Genomic DNA, 20,909 nt, shown 5'->3' with positions numbered 1-20,909 from the left:
AACACAGAAACATGAAACAAACAACCTGGTTCAGAAAAACAATTCACAGCTTCCACTCCAGCAAAGGTTCAGCAGCTCAGGTTACCAGTGTCACATTTTAATCCCCAAGGAGATAGTTACATATTTCACAAAATGGGCAGAGCAGTAGATGTGATCAATATGGACTTCAGTAAGGCATTCGACAAGGTTCCCCATGGGAGACTGATAAGCAAGGTTAGATCTCATGGAATGCAGGGAGAACTAGCCATTTGAATACAGAACTGGCTCAAAGGTAGAAGACAGAGGGTGGTGGTGGAGGGTTGTATTTCAGACTGGAGGCCTGTGACCAATGGAGTGCCGCAAAGATTGGTGCTGGGTCCTCTACTTTTTGTCATTTACATAAATGATTTGGATGCGAGCATAAGAGATGCAGTTAGTAAGTTTGCAGATGACACCAAAATTGGAGGTGTAGTGGACAGCAAAGAGGGTGATCTCAGATTACAACAGGATCTTGACCAGATGGGCCAATGGGCTGAGGAGTGGCAATGGAGTTTAATTCAGATAAATGTGAGGTGCTGCATTTTGGGAAAGCAAATCTTAGCAGGACTTATACACTTAATGGTAAGGTCCTAGGGAGTGTTGCTGAACAAAGAGACCTTGGAGAGCAGGTTCATAGCTCTTTGAAAGTGGAGTTGCAGGTAGATAGGATAGTGAAGAAGGCATTTGGTATGCTTTCCTTTATTGGTCAGAGTATTGAGTACAGGAGTTGGGAGGTCATGTTGCAACTGTACAGGACATTGGTTAGGCCACTGTTGGAATATTGCGAGCAATTCTGGTCTCCGTCCTATCGGAAAGATGTTGTGAAATTTGAAAGGGTTCAGAAAAGATTTACAAGGATGTTGCCAGGGTTGGAGGATCTGAGCTACAAGGAGAGGCTGAACAGGCTGGGGCTGTTTTCCCTGGAGCGTTGGAGACTGAGGGGTGACCTTATAGAGGTTTACAAAATTGTGAGGGGCATGGATAGGATAAATAGGCAAAGTCTTTTCCCTGGGGTTGGGGAGTCCAGAACTAGAGGGCATAGGATTTAGGTTGAGAGGGGAAAGATATAAAAGAGACCTAAGGGGTAACCTTTTCACGCAGAGGGTGGTACCTGTATGGAATGAACTGCCAGAGAATGTGGTGGAGGCTGGTACAATTGTAACATTTACGAGGCATTTGGATGGGTATATGAATAGGAAGGGTTTGGAGGGATATGGGCTGGGTGCTGGCAGGTGGGGCTAGATTGGATTGGGATATCTGGTCAGCATGGATGGGTTGGACCGAAGGGTCTGTTTCCATTTTGTACATCTCTATGATTCTATGACTCTATCTTGTGATCAGTTTTTGTACTCCACCTTTCTGCTCTATCTGCTCCCCAGATAATAAGTACTTTGTTATGTTTTCAAGACTCTGAAAGTGAATGGGCTAATCCTCAGATTTCAGAACACCGTCCACGCTGACATTATCAGCAGAAGGTTTGGCATGCACTAAACTGAGGTAAAAACAATGACTGCAGATGCTGGAAATCAGATTCTGGATGAGTGGTGCTGGAAAAGCATCCGAGGATGCTGCCTGAACTGCTGTGCTTTTCCAGCACCACTAATCCAGAGTGCACTAAACTGAAAAGCTCATACAATAATAATTGGGAATTGTAGCAATCAGTCCTACTGGAAGTATAAGTTCTTTAAGGAACTTTCAACTAAACAGAGCACTCATGAAAATACCTTGTTTCAAATCTCCAACTTCCTTTCTAAACAATGCAGTTTATGCTTTCAGTCAGGACGTTATAGAATAATGCGGTGTGGGACTTATTAGTGTAATTATTTCGGCACTGTTTAAAATCCACTCCAGACTGATAGGAAAACATTGCCTTTTCCAAAGTGCTCCTTAAAACTGAGATTTTTGAGCACGGATTTGGTCACATTTGGTCACGAATTCCCGGATTTCTCATATTTCTGTCCGACGTATGAGGTGCCTTGCTGTGTAAATGTGTTGTTTTGTTGTTTCACCTCTTTATGGCTGTTGCTGGGACACAGATATTAGATGCTGCAGCTACCTTTGCTTAACAATTAAGAATAAATGTAATGGAATCCACATCACCTTAATCCAGATTTGGATTCCAATTTTTTTTGCAGAGTGAACATTACCGTTGATGCATGAATTCTCTGAGGAGAGCCTAAGTTGCACAAGCAAAGCATTGATTTACAACCCACTTAAAAGAAGTTGGTGCTTGAACTGTATCATGTGGGGCTTAGTGGGAGGGAACAAGTGATCACATAACACCCCCTAAATCTCAAGGAGATTAGATTTGAATCCCTGGGAGAGGAATGGGTCTTTGTATATTGGCTTCAGACCATAATGTAAACTAGTGTAAATGTGGAACGATAGAGAACATTGCAACCCAGGAAGGCTTTGGTTTTTGTTTGAGAGCCAGATTAATGAAAGTGAGGGTGGGGGAGGGAGACAGATTAATGAAAGTGAGGTTTGGGAGGGAGACAGATTAATGAAAGTGAGGGTGGGGGGAGACAGATTAATGAAAGTGAGGGTGGGGGAGAGGGACAGATTAATGAAAGTGAGGGTGGGGGAGAGTAATGAAGATAAATCGAAGTGAAGAAGATTTTGGAATTCAATTTTGATAATGTTCCTCTGTAAATTTCCATTGCCTTTTCTGATTATTGTGGTTACTCTGCCCCAGAGTTGTATCAACCAATCTTATTTATTTTAAGAGTGAAAGGAAAATATGTGTAGAGTCAATGAAATCTTCTGGCCTGCTTTTTATAACTGTACTGACACGGGAGAGGAAATGTCTGCACTTTAGTTTCACTCTTATTGACCTTGAGCTTATGTTCCTCCTCTCCTAGACGATGACATGATTGTTGGAGGCCTGGTCATCACGATACTCTGGCCAATGTGAGTGTGAGGCAGGCTGTCACGTTCTGATGATTTTATGATTTAAAGGCCCCCTCACCTCTCACTGAGAAACCGAATCTGCACATTCCACAGCAGAAAGCCAGAACCCTGGAGTCGGGACTATAACTCAAAGCAGGACACTGATGATAAAGGAGCTGTGCAGCGGGCGGAATAGTTGTCTCTCAAGGACACTGGCTGATTCTTGTCTCTCTCAAGCAAGAGGAACATCAGAAATTATAGATGGAGGAGTCCATTCAGCCCCTCAAGCATGCCCCACCATCCTGATGGACCAAGGCTCATCTGTTCCAGCCCTGAACTCCTCTACCATGCTAGCTCCTCATAGCCAGCTTCTCCCTGATATTTCACAAATCTATCCACCTCCCCTTTAAATATTTACGTGATCTCACCCCCACAATTCTCTGGGTTCAGGAATTCTAGGCACTCACTACCGTCGAAAGAAGAAATTCCATCGCATCTCAGTTTCAAATGAGTGTCCCCTTATAGAATCAGAATCAAAGAATCCTTACAGTGTGAAAGCAGGCCTTTCGGCACATTGAGTCCATGCCAACCTTCTGAAGAGTATCCCATCCAGACATTTTCCCCCTACCCTGTAACCCTGCATTTCCCATGGCTAATCCACCTAGCCTGTACATCTCTGGGCAATTTAGCATGGCCAATCCACCTAACCTGCATATCTTATAACCTCATCAGATTCCTGATGAACGGCATTTGCCTGAAACATCAATTTTCCTGCTCCTCGGATGCTGCCTGACCTGCGTGCGTTTCCAGCACCACTCTGATCTTGACTCTAATCTCCAGCATCTGCAGTACCCCATCTCTGCCTATCTTATTCTGTAACCATGCTCCCTAGTTTGAGATTCCCTGTCTAGTGGAAGCATCTTTTTAACATTTATCCTGTCGAGCATCCTCGGAATCTCATACATTTCAAAAGGATTGCTCCTCATTTTCTCACCTCTCATAAATAAAAGCCGTGTTTAACCTTTCTTGACAAATGAATCCCTTCATCCCAGGAATTAGCCAAGTGAATCTCTCTTGAACTGCCTCCAATTGCAGGATATCCTTTCGTAACTTTGGGACTAAAACTGTACAAAGCACTCCAGTGTGGACTTGCTAGAACCCCGTACAGTGAACAGGAACACAGACATACCTAGCACGTGGACACAACCCCTTGCTCCATCTCCTCTTTGTGCTGTGTCCCGGTTCAATAAGATTCTGAAAATACCTGTTGGCCTAGGATGTGTCTAATATAGAGAGATAATTAAATTTTTCCTAAAGGGCATGTGCCATTTCCCCCATTGCATCATATCTTTCTATTGTTTAGACCATTAGACCATAAGACATAGGAGTGGAAGTAAGGCCATTCAGCCCATCGAGTCCACTCCGCCATTCAATCATGGCTGATGGGCATTTCAACTCCACTTACCCGCATTCTCCCCGTAGCCCTTAATTCCTCGAGACATCAAGAATCTATTAATCTCTGCCTTGAAGACATTTAGCTTCCCGGCCTCCACTGCACTCTGCGGCAATGAATTCCACAGGCCGACCACTCTCTGGCTGAAGAAATGTCTCCGCATTTCTGTTCTGAATTGACCCCCTCTAGTTTAAGTGAGGAATTGACATTTCACTCCAAGTGGGAGGATTCTCATTGGCTTTCAGGTTGGATCTCCTTCAGTGTAAATTAACATTTTTTTTCATAGAATCCCTACAGTGTGGATGTGGGCCATTTGGCCCATTGAGTCCACACTGACCCTCTGAACAGCATCCCACCCAGACCCACCCCATCCCTGCATTTCTCATGGCCAATTCAACTAACCTGCACATCATGGGACAACGTAGTATGGCCAGTCCCCCTAACCTCCACATTTTTGGACTGTGGGAAGAAACCTGTGCAGACACTGGGAGACTGTCACCCGAAGTTGGGATTGAACCTGTGCCCCGGCTGCTGCTTCTCAGATGCTGCCTGAACTGCTGTGCTCTTCCAGCACCACTAATCCAAAATCTGGTTTCCAGCATTTGCAGTCATTGTTTTTACCCTCTGTGAGACAACAGTGTTAACCACTGAGCCACAGTGCCCCATGCTCTCAACGTGTGTCTCTGTCATATTACCAGCACCAGTTGTTAAACACACCTTCTGATCTCTCAAGTTTCCAGTGGTGGAGATGGATCAGTGCTCCATGACAGTGTCTGTGGTCAGAACTGGGGAAAAGAGAGAGAACAAAAACTTACATCTGTGATCACAAGAGTTCTCATTCTTGTCTGCTTTCCCAATGGATACATCCATTTTTTTTCCTCACTTGTGGGACTTGGGCTTCATTGGCTGAGACAGCATTTGTTATCCATTCCCAGTTGCCCTTGAGAAGGTGGTCTGAGCTGCTTTCTTGACCCACTGCATAACCTGTGTCATGTTGGTTCAGTGAAGTGGGGGACGGACTGACAGTATTATCACAATTCTGGGAGATCACCAGGATAGGTACAGAATAGGGAGTCCATTCAAAATCATCAACATTGAACAAACCTGCAAATACTAATCCAACCCTTCCTTCAGTGATTCTGCCAGGTTGGCCTCCGTGACCCTGGTAATGCTACAGGTTTATGACTCTTTGATGCCCTCTTTTGTCCAGTAGGAACACAGGATTGTCACTAGTGCTGAAAATGTGTTGCTGGTTAAAGCACAGCAGGTCAGGCAGCATCCAAGGAACAGGAAATTCGATGTTTCGGGCATAAGCCCTTCATCAGGAATGAGGGCCTCATTCCTGATGAAGGGCTTATGCCCGAAACGTCGAGTTTCCTGTTCCTTGGATGCTGCCTGACCTGCTGTGCTTTAACCAGCAACACATTTTCAGCTCTCATCTCCAGCATCTGCAGACCTCACTTTTTCCTCTTGTCACTAATGCTGTTTAGTTACCAAATACTGAACTCTTAATGTTCCCTCAAAGACAATGTTTGCACCCAAAAGACCCCATGAAAAGGCAAAACAAATTCTCATGCCACCATTTAACATCCACAATGTGATACAAATATTTCTCCCTCTGTCAGAGATAATCGCACGTCAATTAATTCTGGGCAGATAGCCTCCTTTCAGGAGGAGCAGAAAATTTGGCAGGCAGCATCATTGAGTAAGACAAAGCAGTCAGTGTTAGTTTCTCCTTCCCTCAGTGAGATAGAGGGAGCAGTATCAGATAGTCAGTCTGGCCAAACTGAGATAAAACTCATCCAACTGTAGCATGTGGGGTCCAGAACCGGATGTTCCTGTGAATCTAAAACCAGCAAAGGAAGACTTTCATTTATTTAGTGCCTTTCAAGACCTTGGATATCTCAAAGCATTTTACAGCAAATTAAATACCTTTGAAGTGTTGTTACTAGTTAACCAGTAAAATATGTTCCTATTGGAATGTAGAAATGTGTTAGTCAATTTGCACACTGCAAGTAGATAAAGGATAATGTTGTATTAATGACTGCGTACAGTTTTTATGATATTGTTCGAGGGATAAATATTTGCCAGAACAGCAAGAAAATGTCCTAATTCTGTTTTAGAATAGCATATATGTGTGAGACATTGACTGGGCGGGAGAAAACGTTTCAGTAAAAAATAACTGGCTGGAAAGAGTAACTCTTCACAGAGAATGGGAGTGAATATTGTGCTGTGGAGCAGGTTTCTGAGTGGATTGTATTTACATTGTACTGACCACCCTCCAGGTGGAGCTAGGGGACCAGAGGAGGAAGGCTGTTTCCCCAAACACTTGGTTAAACCTGTTGCCTGTGAAATCTCCTGCTAATTTATCTGAGTATTTGTCTTCAGCTTAATTTTGATATACAATACAGGACAATACAATTCAATACAGTACAGGAATAGGCCCTTCGGCCCACTAAGCCTGTGCTGATGCCTAATCCTTATTTAGACTTGCTACTAGCATGGCACGGTGGTTCAGTGGTTCGCACTGCTGCCTCCCAGTGGCAGGGACCCAGGTTTGATTCCTGCCTTGGGTGATTGTCTGTGTGGAGTTAGCACATTCTCCCTGTGTCTTTGTGAGTTTGCTCTGGTTTCCTCCCAAAGGTGAATTGGCCAGGCTAACTTGCCCATAGTGTTAGATGCATTAGTCAGGGGTAAATATAGGGTTGGGGAGTGGATTACTGTTTGGAGGGTCAGTGTGGACTTGTTGGGCCAAAGGGCCTGTTTCGTTACTGTAGGGAATCTAATCTACTCGCTGGACTTAAAATGTTAACTGTTTTTGTGCTCCACAGATGTTCCAGTCCACTGAATTTGTCCAGAAATATCTGGTTTTGACCAAAACTGTAAGTGCCTTTCTCCACTGACACTAGCTCACTGGCTGGCTGTTTCCAGGAACGTCTGTTTCTATTGTTAAAAACAAGTTGCTCTTTAGACCCAGTTTCTCTCAGACAACTTGCCAGGATGACTCAGCAAACAGATATAAAAGACTCCAGGGCACCCACTAGAGGTAGGTGTCAGAATTCCGTGAAATGTAAAAAAGTGGGGAATTAAACAGTTAAAGGTTGGGGTGGGAAGTGACACAATATGAGGACAAGCATTCCCAAAGACGAGGAAGTCTGAAAAAGCCATCTTAATGTATTAGCAGCTTAGGACAGGTCACCAATCTAGAAGCACGAGACAGCCAGCACCTAATCTCAGTGTTAAAGTGGAGGTGAGGCTAGACATAGTGGTTGACTGGAGGTTGGTGCACTGTGACAATGTCCTGCTCAATATGCGTTGCTCGGTGTTGCAGCTTGCCTGCAAGGAGGTAGATATTTCAGGCCAGAGCACAGGGCGGTAGGGCAATACAACACAGTCTGTCCAGACTGCATTTGAGACCACTACCCCCACCTTCAGACTGCTCCAAGCAGAGGAACCACATCATCAGGAGCCCCAGCACCTGCTCCACCACAGCCCTGGTTACAGCACGGGCACCAACTTGGTGAAGGTGGCACTCTGGCTGGGAGACCAACATATGACAGCACATAGGGAGTGTCTGCTGCACTCTGACCCCTTTCCCATCCCAGAGCCACACCCACCATTTCACTTTCCCCTGCATTCATCAAAGACCAGTGTCATCCTTACAGGGTCGATGATGGAGCAATGTTCCCCTCGAGCCACAGCACCCTTGGAAGTTTCAAACATTATGCGTCTATGCTAACCTTTACTCCCTGGATGCAACTCCCTGTAGTTGATGGTGCTGTTTTGGACTCTTTCTGAGACTAAGAAACATTTCCATGTGACCATTGTCAGGTGAAGGCACTATGTCCTACCGAATTGGTTGGCAGCAGCTTGGTGGATATAGCCAGTTCTTCTGCTCTGCTGGTCTCTTCCACCACTTAATCAGATAAACCTTCTCTCTCAACTCCACTTCCTGAAGTTTGCCACATCCCTTGATGAGTGTTTGATACAGATCACTGTCTTGAATATCCTCAATGACTGTGTCATCTGCAATATTGAAATTGTGCCTTTACTGTACCCCCAACCTTTGGTCATTGGTATGCGGCAGGTGGTAATGTCAGTGTCTAGTAATCCAGAATTCCAGGCTAATATCCTGGGGAAATAAAAACCAGAAGAACCATGGATACTGTAAATCAGAGACAAAAACAGAACTTGCTGGAAAAGCTCAGCAAGTCAGGCAGCATCTGTGGAGAGAAATCAGAGTTAACGTTTCAGATTGAGTGACCCTTCCTCAGAAATCTGGGCAACTGTTCTGGGGACTTAGGGTTTGAATCCCAGTGTAGCAGATGGCAAAATTCAATAAAAATCTCACATGTTGCGAGGACTCATTTGAATCACTAATGCACTTTGGGACAGGAAATCTGCCTTCCTTACTTGGTCTGGTCTATGTGTAACTCCAGACTCACAGCAATGCAGTTGACTCTTGATTGTCGTCTTGGGAATAAATTTTGTTCCAGCAAATGAAACAATCTGAGGACAAACATTCTCAAAGACCGGGGTGCCTTAAAGAAAAAAAAACACCTTAATCTATTAGCAGCTTAAGGGCACATTAACGAATAAAAAACAACTTGTGGTAAACTTAAAGGGGCAGGGTCAGTTCGATGGGAGAAAGCATGGGATTTGTGTCCATTGGATGTTAGGACATTGAAGAGGCAAATACATGAAGCATGGGTTTGCAAATTGCACCTCCATTTCATTCACAATCATGTCTTTGTCCATTTACAATGCATGCAAGTTGAATCTACTTAGGCTTCAAATGCTGATCAAAGATAGAACTTTCCAACAGTGACTTAAAGTATGGTGAATGGGGGAACATTACTCCATCGTCGACCCTGTAAGGATGACACTGGTCTTTGATGAATGCAGGGGAAAGTGAAATGGTGGGTGTGGCTCTGAGATGGGAAGGGGTTTAAGAGTACAGCAGACACTCCCTTTGTGCTGTCATATGTTGGTCTCTCAGCCAGAGTGCCACCTTCACCAAGTTGGTGCCCGCGCTGTAACCAGAGCTGTGGTGGAGCAGGTGCTGGGGCCCCTGATGATGTGGTTCCTCCGATTGGAGCAGTCTGAGGCTGGTGGGGGGTCTCCATTACAGTCCAGACAGAGTGTACTGCATTGCCCTGGCGCCCTGTGCCCCCCACACACTGGAGCAGGCAGTGAGGTGCAGTGCTGGTTGCTGAGGAACTGGGGCAGGAGAAGCAGCCTCTGCCTCGGAGGAGGAGGGTGAGGACACTGAGTTGGAGGGACCTCTCCTTGTGTAGGTCAGAGCTCCGCGATGCTAGCTGCTCCGAGCCCAGACAAGAACTGGCTGTGTCCCAGTGTCAGTGGGTGAGAGCTGGGTGTGTCCCGGTGCCAGTGGGTGCGAGCTGGGTGGGTCCTGGTGCCAGTGGGTGAGAGCTGGGTGGGTCCTGGTGCCAGTTGGTGAGACATGGGTGGCTCCCGGTGCCAGTGGGTGAGAGCTGGCTGTGTCCCGGTGCCAGTGGGTGAGAGCTGGCTGTGTTCCGGTGCCAGTGGGTGAGAGCTGGCTGTGTCCCTGTGCCAGTGGGTGAGAGCTGGCTGTGTTCCGGTGCCAGTTGGTGAGAGCTGGCTGTGTTTCGGTGCCAGTGGGTGAGAGCTGGCTGTGTTCCGGTGCCAGTTGGTGAGAGCTGGCTGTGTTCCGGTGCCAGTGGGTGAGAGCTGGCTGTGTCCCGGTGCCCATGGGTGAGAGCTAGCTGCGTTGTGGACCTTCAGATTGAGATGCATTTGGTTCACATTATGGAGGAGAGGGAGGTGGTACTGCAGCCTATATCGGCTTCCTCTCTGTTCCCTTTAGCTGGTCTTAAATAAACACTCATTTGAAATTGTCTGATTGCCTTCTGGATGTGATGCTCCCTTATTGGACAGCGACAAGTTGCGGCTCTCCAGTGGGTACTGGGGGCAAGGTATCAGTGACAATTTAGAAGGGATGTAGCTAAGTGCAGGTAAACTGTGTGACCTGGCAGTTTAATAGCCACTTTGGTCAGAGATTGGGGCTGTATGTGAATGGGTGTAAGAACAGTACTGACTCAGTGCAGTGAACAGCGTGGCTAAATGCCGTGAGGGGTAACATTGAATTGCTAACACTTGTTCAGGTGCATGAAGGTCTTTTGACAATTATCGACTGAATAGCACGCTGCTCCAGACAAAACACAATCAGATGTGAGGGACAACATAGAGACGGGCTGGGTAGTGAGTGATAGAGTTTGGATACATTTGATGAGACGTCATGCTGGGTCTCAGAATGAAAACCTCCCTCTGCCCTCAAAATAAAACCTGAGGTAACTGGCACTAACCAAGAAAATGTTAAGATTCATCCCAAGGACTTTGTTATCTTCCATCTCCAGTAAAAGCCGCTGAGATCCCCAGGCAATGGGAATAGGCTGGACTCCTTGGTATCCTATCCAAGAAAGTCAGCCTCATTAGTTCATCGCCATTTTTATTACAAAGTCATTCAACTGGATGTTGTTGCTTTGCTCTTGAAAGTGGGCACATTGGAATAGAGAAATTGAGTTTAACAGTGTTCACAAAGAAATAGACTTCACCCAGAGGCAATTGAGCCAAACAGACATCAGGAGCGGCGAAAGTGGGGACTGCAGATGCTGGAGATCAGAGTCAAAAAATGTGGCACTGGAAAAACACAGCAGGTCAGGCAGCATCTGAGGAGCAGGAGATTCGATGCTTCAGGCATAAGCTCTTCATCAGGAATGTTTGGGGGATGGAGGAGGGAGCTGAAAGATAAATAGGAGGGGGGGGTGAGGGTGTGGGGAAGGTAGCTGGGAAGGTGATAGGTAGATGCAGGTGGGCGGTGATGGTGGCAGCTCAGATGGGAGGGTGGAGCGGATAGGTGGGGAGGAAAATGGACAGATAGGACAGGTCAAGAGGACAGTGCCGAACTGGAGGGTTGGATCTGGGATGAAGTGGGGGGGAGGGGAGATAAGAAAACTAGTGAAGTCGACATTAATGTTGTGTAGTTGAAGGGTTCTATTTATCTCTTAGCCCCCTTCCCACCCCCACATGCCTGACGAAGGGCTTATGCCTGAAACATCGAACCTCCTGCTCCTCGGATGCTGCTTGACCTGCCGTGCTTTTCCAGCCCCACTCTTTGTCACTCTGACATCATGGGCTGGCCATGTGTGGAATCAAGAGATTTCCCCAGGGTCCGCCAGGAACACTGACATCATCAATCCCTGTAACATATCCCACACCTTTCAGAAGAACTGATGGGAAATCAACCAACGCATGAAGCATGCAGGGCTGGGAAAGGGGAGTGGGCAAGTCAGAGCTGAGAGAAAGAGCAAAGACATAGTCAAACTGATGGATTGCAAGGAGGTGTCTGAAAGCAGGAAAGGAGGTGGGAAGGAGAACGGATCTTGAGTGTTTCCAATTTTGGAGGCAAATTGACAATGTCAGAGTGGATGGGTTAGAGAAGACACCTGATATCCAAGGAGCTGAGTGTGTGTATGGAGAACCTATCACTGGAGAACAAATCAGGCTGGGACAATATCCAGGGAAGGATTTCAATCTGTCAGTATAAAAGAAAAATCCACAAATGATGGGGAGGAGAAGCTTATCCACCCAGCTCTACCTCATGATAGCTGCAGCATCATGACTAGACACTCACTATTCTCCTGTCTGTCCTCCTAAATGTGTGTAATTCTGCTTGACACTGGGCAGTGCACCTTTCAGTTAAATCACTGCAATATCACGTTAACCAATCCTGGTGTTTTATTCATTTGTAGGACGTGGATGTCGCTGTCTGGCCAGCATTTATTGCCCATCTCTAGTTGCCCCTTGAGAAGGTGGTGGTGAGCTGCCTTCTTGAATCTCTGCAGACTACTTGCTATGGGTTGACCCACAATGCCAGGAATAGCCTAATCTGGAATCTTAGTTGATGAATTTAGATCTTCAGCGAATATTAGAGGATACAACCTAGTGATGGTCAGACATTTAAATACAAAAATATATGTCCTTCCCCCTAAAACAAAATGGAATGGTTAATCTATAGAGTTAGTTTGATTTCATTGTTAGAAAGCACTGTTTGATCTTGTTACCGTTCTGACCAAAGGCAAGCATGAAATTTGGTTTTGTCTTTCCTGAATTAATCTCTTTTAGATGATTCTGATTGAGTTTGTCAGCCATGGGCATGAGGAATTCAATTATCGTTGTGCGGGGTTGTGGGGAGTAGGGGAAAGACATTTAATTTGAATTCCACAGACTGAACTGCTGCCTGCCTGTAAAAATTAAGACAGTTTTCACCGTCCTTGCTAATCAGCAACTCCCTGGGGATTTAGAACATTGAACTGCAGAAAATTGGAGGCAGTTTATTTTTTTAACCAAAACGTTACCACGGCGATGGGTTGGCTTTGGTTTATTACTGCAGGTCGAATCAAATGCAGGGACAACAGAATGGGCAGTGTCCCTTTAACGGCAGATATGGTTGCTGCGTTTCCTACATGGGTTTTTAAGTTGCATAGTTGGAGTCAGTGGGAAGATTTGCAACGCTTAAGAACTCTTCCTCTTGAACTGAATGGGAAACCAGACACAAACTGTTTCCACTGAAGAGGGTCGGTTACTGGAGGACACTAACTCAAAGTAATTGGCAGAAGAGACAGTAGGAAGAGATGAGATAACTTTTTGTTGCCAGCTGGAGTTCAGTGCAAATTCTACAGGAAGGTCCAACCGGGAACTGGATTAATATTCAAGGAGGGACCAGTTTCATGGCTTTGGGGAAAGGGTAGGGCAGTAGGACTAACTGAGCAGCTCTTTCAAAGACCTGGAAGAGACTTGAGGGACCAAATTGCCTCCCTTCATCCCTTAACCATCGAAGCCCATTCTTTGTGTAACGTCTTGAGATATTTTAACGTGCTGAAAAGTGCTATCTGAATGGAATAAAGGAAGGCAATGTTGAAGTGGGAATGTATAAATTCACAAAATGTGTGAATAAGCAGATGGCACCAGGTGCAAAAAAAAATTCCTGGCAACCATTTTCGGTACTCAAAAAGTTAATCCATTTAATTTTTATGTCTAATTTATGGACAAAAAATACAACAGTGACATAAATCTGTTGAGACTTGATTAAATGCCAAGCATGCAAACTAGAATACTGTTTGGTTTTGAAAGATTCCCTGCTGTATCTCAGTGGCTCTTACACTTATTTCTCACGCTGCCGTTTCAATAAATGTTATGGAAATGCTGCCATGCAGGTAATGGCTTCATATTAATGTTTAAACAGAAAGGATTTTTTTTTTGTTAGACGTAACTTCTGAGAGGATCCAGGAAGATTTGCAGTAAACTGGATGAGATTAACTCTGTCAGACCTTGCAGTTTCAGACTGAAGGATTACTCATCGGCAATAAAGGTTCATGCCTTGTCTGTCACTGATATTTTCCTTCCTGCCATACTGATATTCTGCAGATTAGACATTGGACAAATTGGGTACATTTAAAATGATTGACGAAAGAACGACAGGCGAGATGAGATTTTGTTTTGTTCTGATCTGGAATTGACTGCCTGGAAGGTTCAGTGAAACAGCTTCTTCCATAACCTTTTAGAAGGTACTGGATAAACATTAGAAGGGGAAAATGTGCAGGCTATTGGGTTTGGGCTGGAAATGTGAAGCATTTGCTAAGTGCCTCCAAAGGGTCAGCAGAGGCTTAATGGGATGAATGGCCTCACCCAGTGCTATATCAGTCTAGAATTGATGATTGTTAATTCCATGTATGAAAATATGGCAACCCCAATACTTATCATCTATTCCTCATTATGTTTCCCTTGACTTCCCTGTTTGTTTAGTTTTGCTTAGGTCAGAGATGAGCTATATTCTTCTATTAACACCTACTGTGGACCTATCTCTCAAACCCACAACCATTCCATCTCCCTTTGCCTTTTGTTCTGTGACACCTGTGATCCCCAATCTCGTTTCACCTTTAACCTTCCCCTGACCTTGCCTTCTGCTCCCATAGCTGTTCTTCATTTTTTCAATTTACTTATGAGCATTGCTGGCTGGGCCAGTATTTATTGCCCATCCCTAGTTGCCCCTTAAGAAGGCGATGGTGAGTTGCCTTCTTGGTGAGCTGCAATCCATAGGCTGACCCACAATGCCCTTACAGAGGGAGTGAGAGATTTGACCCAGGCAAGTGGGGAGTATTCTGTTTCTCTCCTGACTTGTGGTTGGGCTTGAGGAATCCCCTCTGTTGTTCCCAGCATCTGACCTGCTCTTGCAGCCATGATGTTTATATGGCTAGTCCATTAGTGTCCCTGCTCTTTACTTTCGTTGAATCCCCTCAATCTTTATATTTTATTGGAATTTTATTTTTATACACCAACATGAATGTTATACCTAACAAGCTGTTTTTAAGAAAAATAATTCTGGAAATGTAAACACAAACTAAAGATCTTCCTTTGATTTAACCACAAGAAATATTCACCAATCAGATCTTTTGTTGCACTTCCATCACATTGTGCTTCATGATGACACCCGCTGTCGATGTCAATATTGGGAGAAAATGAGGACTGCATTCCTGGTGAAGAGCTTATGCTCAAAGCATCGACTCTCCTGCTCCTCGGATGTTGCCTGACTGGCTGTATGTTTCCAGTGCCGCATCTTTTGACACTGATCTCAATATTGGTCAGCCTGTGGAACTCTGCCTTTCATCCTCTCCCACTCACCTCTCACTCTAGAGAGAGAGTCCTCACTGCAGTCAACCTTACTTGAAGCTACTCTTTCCTCCTCTACGCTGAATTCCCAGCTTGATCCACATTCCCAGACACTCACTTAGCCTTTGTCTCACTCAGATACAAGGTGGTGCCTATTGGAACCAGGAGGGTCCGATAACTGAATGTTTCTCCATTGTACTTCAGCAGAAAGACCTCAGATGGCGGTCTTTCCCCACTGCGCCTTGGCAGCAGCTGACCCAAGCTTTAGCACATCCCTCAGCACATAGTCCTGGACTTTGGAATGTGCCAGTCTGCAACACTCAGTCGAGGTCAAATGCTTGAACTGGAAGACCAACAAGTTTTGGACAGACTTTCACCGAGTTGATGGTCCTCCAGGTGCAATCGATGCTTGTCCCAGGGAACAGACCAGACAGCACAGAGTCCCACATCATGGAGCTGCTCAGGACAAACCTCAACAACCACCGCATCTCCCACCAGACTTCCTTTGCACTGGCACATTCCAGCAGGAGATATGTGACAGTCTCAACTCTCTGCTGTCGCTTTGAGGGTAGTGTGTGATGGTGCTGAGAGTTCAGACGTGCATAAAGGACCTCACTTCTCACACCAGCCAAGTGATGTCTTAGTGCTTGTTGGAAAGTTCTGGTGACATTCTGCCAAATGACTCTGACAGTCTGCTCAGGGAAGAACCTCTCCTTTTCCTGTAGGGTCTCGAGGATGCTATGTGCTGACCACCTCCTGATGGATTTGTGATCAAAAGTGTGTTTCTTTACAAATTTCTCCATGAGGGGACAGGTGATATGGAATGGCCCAACTACTTGGAGCATTCTGCAGTGTCAGGGCCAGTACCATCCTTCGTAACACCAGGGACAGGCAGTACCTTATTATGTAGTGACACCAGGTAAGTTTGGATCAGCTGTGCCAAAGTACAGTAAGGAAAGACCACCATCTAAGGTCTTTCTGCTGAAGCTACCTGGGGATCTGATCAGTTATTGGACCCTGCTGGTGCCTCAAATGTATGTAAATATAGTCTTGTACAAGTGAGAGATGCCTTGGGTTTGTTTGTTCTCCAGCTGTAAGGGCTGAGTAGAATCGAACTGCACTAGTGATGTTTATGTAGGTAACGAACTTTATGAATAAAAGTCTTTTTTAGACATTAAAAATAAAGTGGTGCCTACAGCTGTCAGTTGTGTTTGGTGTTGGTCAACTGATCTCTCACCCAACAAACAGCAAGGCAGACACTTACAAACATCTAGACTTCCCCAGCAGCTGCTCTGACTGACCACAACGCTGTTCATTTACAATCATCAGAATTTACATCTTCAGAGTGGACAGGTTAACAACTCGTCGTATCTATAAATAGCACTTGTGGAAGTAACACCAATAAAGGAAGGGTGCAAACATTTACCACATTATAGAATAACTTCTGGGCCAGGAGGTCCAGGCTTGAGTCTCATCTGCATTGGAAATCTACCCAAACAAGTCAATTAAAAAACTTTTAATACATTGATTTGCATAGGTCTCCAGTACCATAACACTCTGATTTTAAAAATGTTATCGTTGTTTACAAATGGCATTGCTTCATATTATCTCTGTAATCTCCACTTCTACAACCTCCAGATGTCTGCCCTCTGCTGATTCCAGCCTCTTGATTTCCATCGCTTCACCATTGGTAACTTACCTTTCACAGCCTCGGTGATATGTCCCAAAACCATACTTACCTTCATCTCCTCCCTTTTAAGACACTCCTTAAAACCGCTCTCTTTGACTAAGCCTTTGGCACCTGTACTCACATTTCCCTGTAAAACCCACATCAATTTTTTGTTTGATAGTTAAATACCAAGATGTTTCGACATGTTAAAGCGTCAATATAAATACCTCTTGTTATTGTTATAAAGTGCTCTTATAATTATGGAAAAGTATACTTACCTGATAAAACCAGGCACAGGGAGCTATTTTCCTTTAACAATTCCCATGAAAACACTTCTCAGGGGAATCTAGTTCCAACAACTACTTGTCTTTGATAGTTCACATTCCATTTGTGGAACTGGTTTGTAAATGGGCTTATTTTGAATGGAGCAGGAACTGTTAGAAAGTTCACAGAATATGCAACACTGCTTTTGCTAAATGTTTACAAATCCTGATTGAAGAATATGTTGCTGCATCTGGAAAAGCAGCATCGATACCAATTAAATGAAGATGCTTCAGTTGTAATTGTCTGTGCTAATTGAAGTCTAAAACAGGTTCTGTGACATCTCTAGTTATTTTTATAAATCAACCTGTTCAGGCACAATATGACACACATCAGGGGCAGGTGGGATTTGAACTTTCTGGTCCAGAGGTAGGGAAAGTACCCCTACACCACAATAGGATTCAGTAACTCCTCTAAGTTGGTTTCAATGATGATGCCAGCACAATCAGAACCTTTCAAATGTGATCAGCATAAAGCAGGGACAAATTGGTCACATTTAACTGAGAATTCTTCGCCATTGGTTAACATGGGTATCTCTGGGGCATTTCAGTGACAGGACCAATACCTCTCAGTAAATGCCAGCCACAGACACTGGTATTGAATGTGGCTGAGTATCATTGGTGTACCTCGGTGCCATTAGCTCTCACCTGTAGCTTTAAGTAGCTGATAGATAATACACTGATACCTTGTCTCAGTTGATGAGTTACACTAAGTGAGGGCTTCATTCAACTTCACCTAGTGTAGGTGTGAGATGTCACAGCTCTCAAAAAACATGACATCTGGATTGATGGAACAGTCACTTGATTCAAGTGAGAGGGCATTGGATCTGAAGGCAGACACTGGCAAGATGTGAGACACATACACAACACCCTCCTAAGGCCAGTCACCTTAGAGAGTATTATGATTTGATTTGATTTGGTTTGGTTTGATTTTGATCTGTTGGGTTATTCCCTGAGCAGACCATTAAAGTCAATTGGCAGAATACGTTATCACCAGAACTTTTCAACAAACATTAAGACGTTGCTTGGCCAGTGGTGAGAAGGACTCTACCTGTGAGATCTGTCTTGAACACCTGAACTCTGTGTGACACCGTGTGCTGCCCTCGAAGCAGCTGCACGGGGTTGAGACTGTCACACATCTCCTTTTGTAAAGTCCATTTGCAAAGGAATTCTGGAGAAAGATGCAATGGTTTTTATCAAGGTTCGTCCCGAGCAGTGTGGTGATGCGGAACTCTGTGCTCTATGGTCTGTTCCCTGATGCATATCGAGACAAACATCGACTGCACCTGAAGGACCATCAACTCAGTGAAAGATGCTCTTTGGTCTGCCTGAAACTTGTTGGTCTTCCAGAGTAAGGAATTGGCCTCGAACCAAGTGTTGCAGACTGGCACATTCCACGGTCCAGGACTATGTGCTGAGGGATGTGCTAAAGCAAGTGGCAGCTGCTGCCAAGGCGCAGTGGGGAAAGACCACCGTCAAAGATCTTTCTGCTGAAATTAAATGGGGCTTCATTCAGTTATCAGACCCTACTGCTGCCTCAAACATATGTAAATACAATCTCGTACAAATAAGAAATGCCTTTGGTTTGTTTTGCTGGATCCAGTCAACTTTCAATATTTGTTTGTTTCTTCATATGCTTATATACAGAACCGCTTCAGTGACTGTGTATGTATATAAAGTCAAAAGTCAGATAACAGGTTATAGTCCAACAGGTTTATTTGGAAGTACTAGTTTTCGGAATGCTGCTCCTTTTTTAGGTAGCTACCTTGTGAAAGAGCTAGTGCTTCCAAATAAGCCTGTTGGAATATAACCTGGTGTGAGATTTTTAACCTTGTCCACCTCAGTCCAATACTGGCACCTCCAGTATGTAGAGATATTTTTAATGAAAAAATTGTACTTTTGAAATGAGATTAGATTCCCTACAGTGTGGAAACAGGCCCTTTGGTCCAACACATCCACTCTGACCCTCCGACGAGTAACCCACCGAGACTCTGTGACTCATTTCCCTTCATGTACTCCTGACTAATGCACCTAACACTATAGCCAATCCACCTAACCCTCAAAACTTTGGACTGTGGGAAGAAACCAGAGCACTGGAGGAAACCCATGCAGACCCAGGGGAGAATGTGCAAACTCCACACAGACAATTAACCGAGGCTGGAATTGAACCTGGGTCCCTGACGCTATGAGGCAGCAATGCTAACCAATGAGCCACTGTGCTGCCCTGAATGAAAAAAAAAGATTTGATTTTGATTTTATATATTACTGTTATATGTACAGAGATACAGTGATAAGTATTGTTTGATATGCTAACCAGACAAATCATACCTTACATGAATACATTAGGGTAATCAAACGGAATGCAGAATCTAGCGTTACAAGTAGAGAGAAGGTGCAGAGAAACATCAACTTTAATATGAATGGTCTGTTCATAAGTCTGAAGAAGGGAAGAAGCTGTTCTTAAATCTGTTGGTACATTTTAAAATTGTTGTATCTTCTACCTGATGGAAAAGAATGGAAGAGAGTATAAACAGGATGGGAAGGGTCTTTGATTATGTTGGCTGTTTTCCTGAGGCTGTGGAAGGTATAGATGGAGTCAATGGATGGAAGGTTGTTTTTTGTAATGGACTAGGCTGTGTTCACGACTCTCTGCAATTTCTTGCTGTCTTGGGAAGAGTAGCTGTCATGCCAAGCTGTGATGCCTCTGGATAGGATGCTTTCTATGGTGCATCTATAAAAATTGCTAAGAGTCATTGTGAGCATGCCAAATTTCCTTAGCTTTCTGAGGAAGTAGAGGTGTTGGTGTACTTGCTTGACTGTAGTGTCAATGTTGATGGACCAGGACAGATTGTTGGTGATATTTACTCCTAGAAACTTGACGCTCTCGACCATCTGCACCTCAGCACCATTGATAGAGGCAGGGGCACCTCCTCCACTCAGCTTCCTGAAGTCGATGATTAGCTCCTCTGTTTTGCTGACATTGAGGGACAGATTATTGTCTGTACACCATGCCACCAAGCTCACTAAAATCCTGTACTCTGAAGTGGTGTCTTCAGAAAATCTGTAAATGGAGTTAGAGCTGAATTTGACCACATTTGTGAGTGCATAAGGAGCATAGTAAGGGGCTGAGTATGCAGCCTTGTGGGGCATTGGTATTGAGGATTATCGCAGAGATGTTGTTACCTACCCTTACTGATTGAGATCTGCAGGTCAGGCAGTCAAGTATCCAGTTGCAGAGTTGGGCTGGGGTGGAGCAGAGTCTCGGTTTTCGAGATGAGATTGGTTGCAAATGATGTTGAAGGCAAAGCTGAAGTCAATAAATAGGAACTTGACATAGATGTTCTTTTTATCCAGATGTTCCGGTGCTGAGTGTAGGATCAGGGAGATGGTGTCTGCCATGGACCTACTGCAAAAATAGGCAAATTGGAGCGGATCAAGGCAAGCTGGGAGGCTTGTGATCAAACCTAATTTTAAGGCTTTTGCTTCCTGTAGTAATGTCTGGCATAAGATCGCATCTGACCCTTGTTAAGAGGACGGTTGGCAAATGTGGATAATGGTGGTGCACTCTCATTCCCCCAGCCCCCCAAGTCCAATTTAATCCCCTCCTTCCAAAATGATGGTCTTGAAACCAAAAGAGAATATGCTGGAAAATCTCAGCAGGTCTGGCAGCATCTGTAAAGAGAGAAAAGAGCTGATATTCAGAGTCTAACTGACCTTTGGTCAAAGCTGTTTTCTTTTGCTGGAAATGGAGACAGAAAGGTCAAGGAAAGGAAGGCAAGTGTTGGTGATGGACCAGGTGAAGGTGATGGAGGGATGGAAACTGAAAGCGAAGTTAATGAATTTTCTTGAT

This window comes from Hemiscyllium ocellatum, chromosome 39, assembly GCF_020745735.1.
Source record: "Hemiscyllium ocellatum isolate sHemOce1 chromosome 39, sHemOce1.pat.X.cur, whole genome shotgun sequence".
In the NCBI taxonomy this organism is placed as follows: domain Eukaryota; kingdom Metazoa; phylum Chordata; class Chondrichthyes; order Orectolobiformes; family Hemiscylliidae; genus Hemiscyllium; species Hemiscyllium ocellatum.
This window is presented reverse-complemented; position numbering follows the sequence as displayed.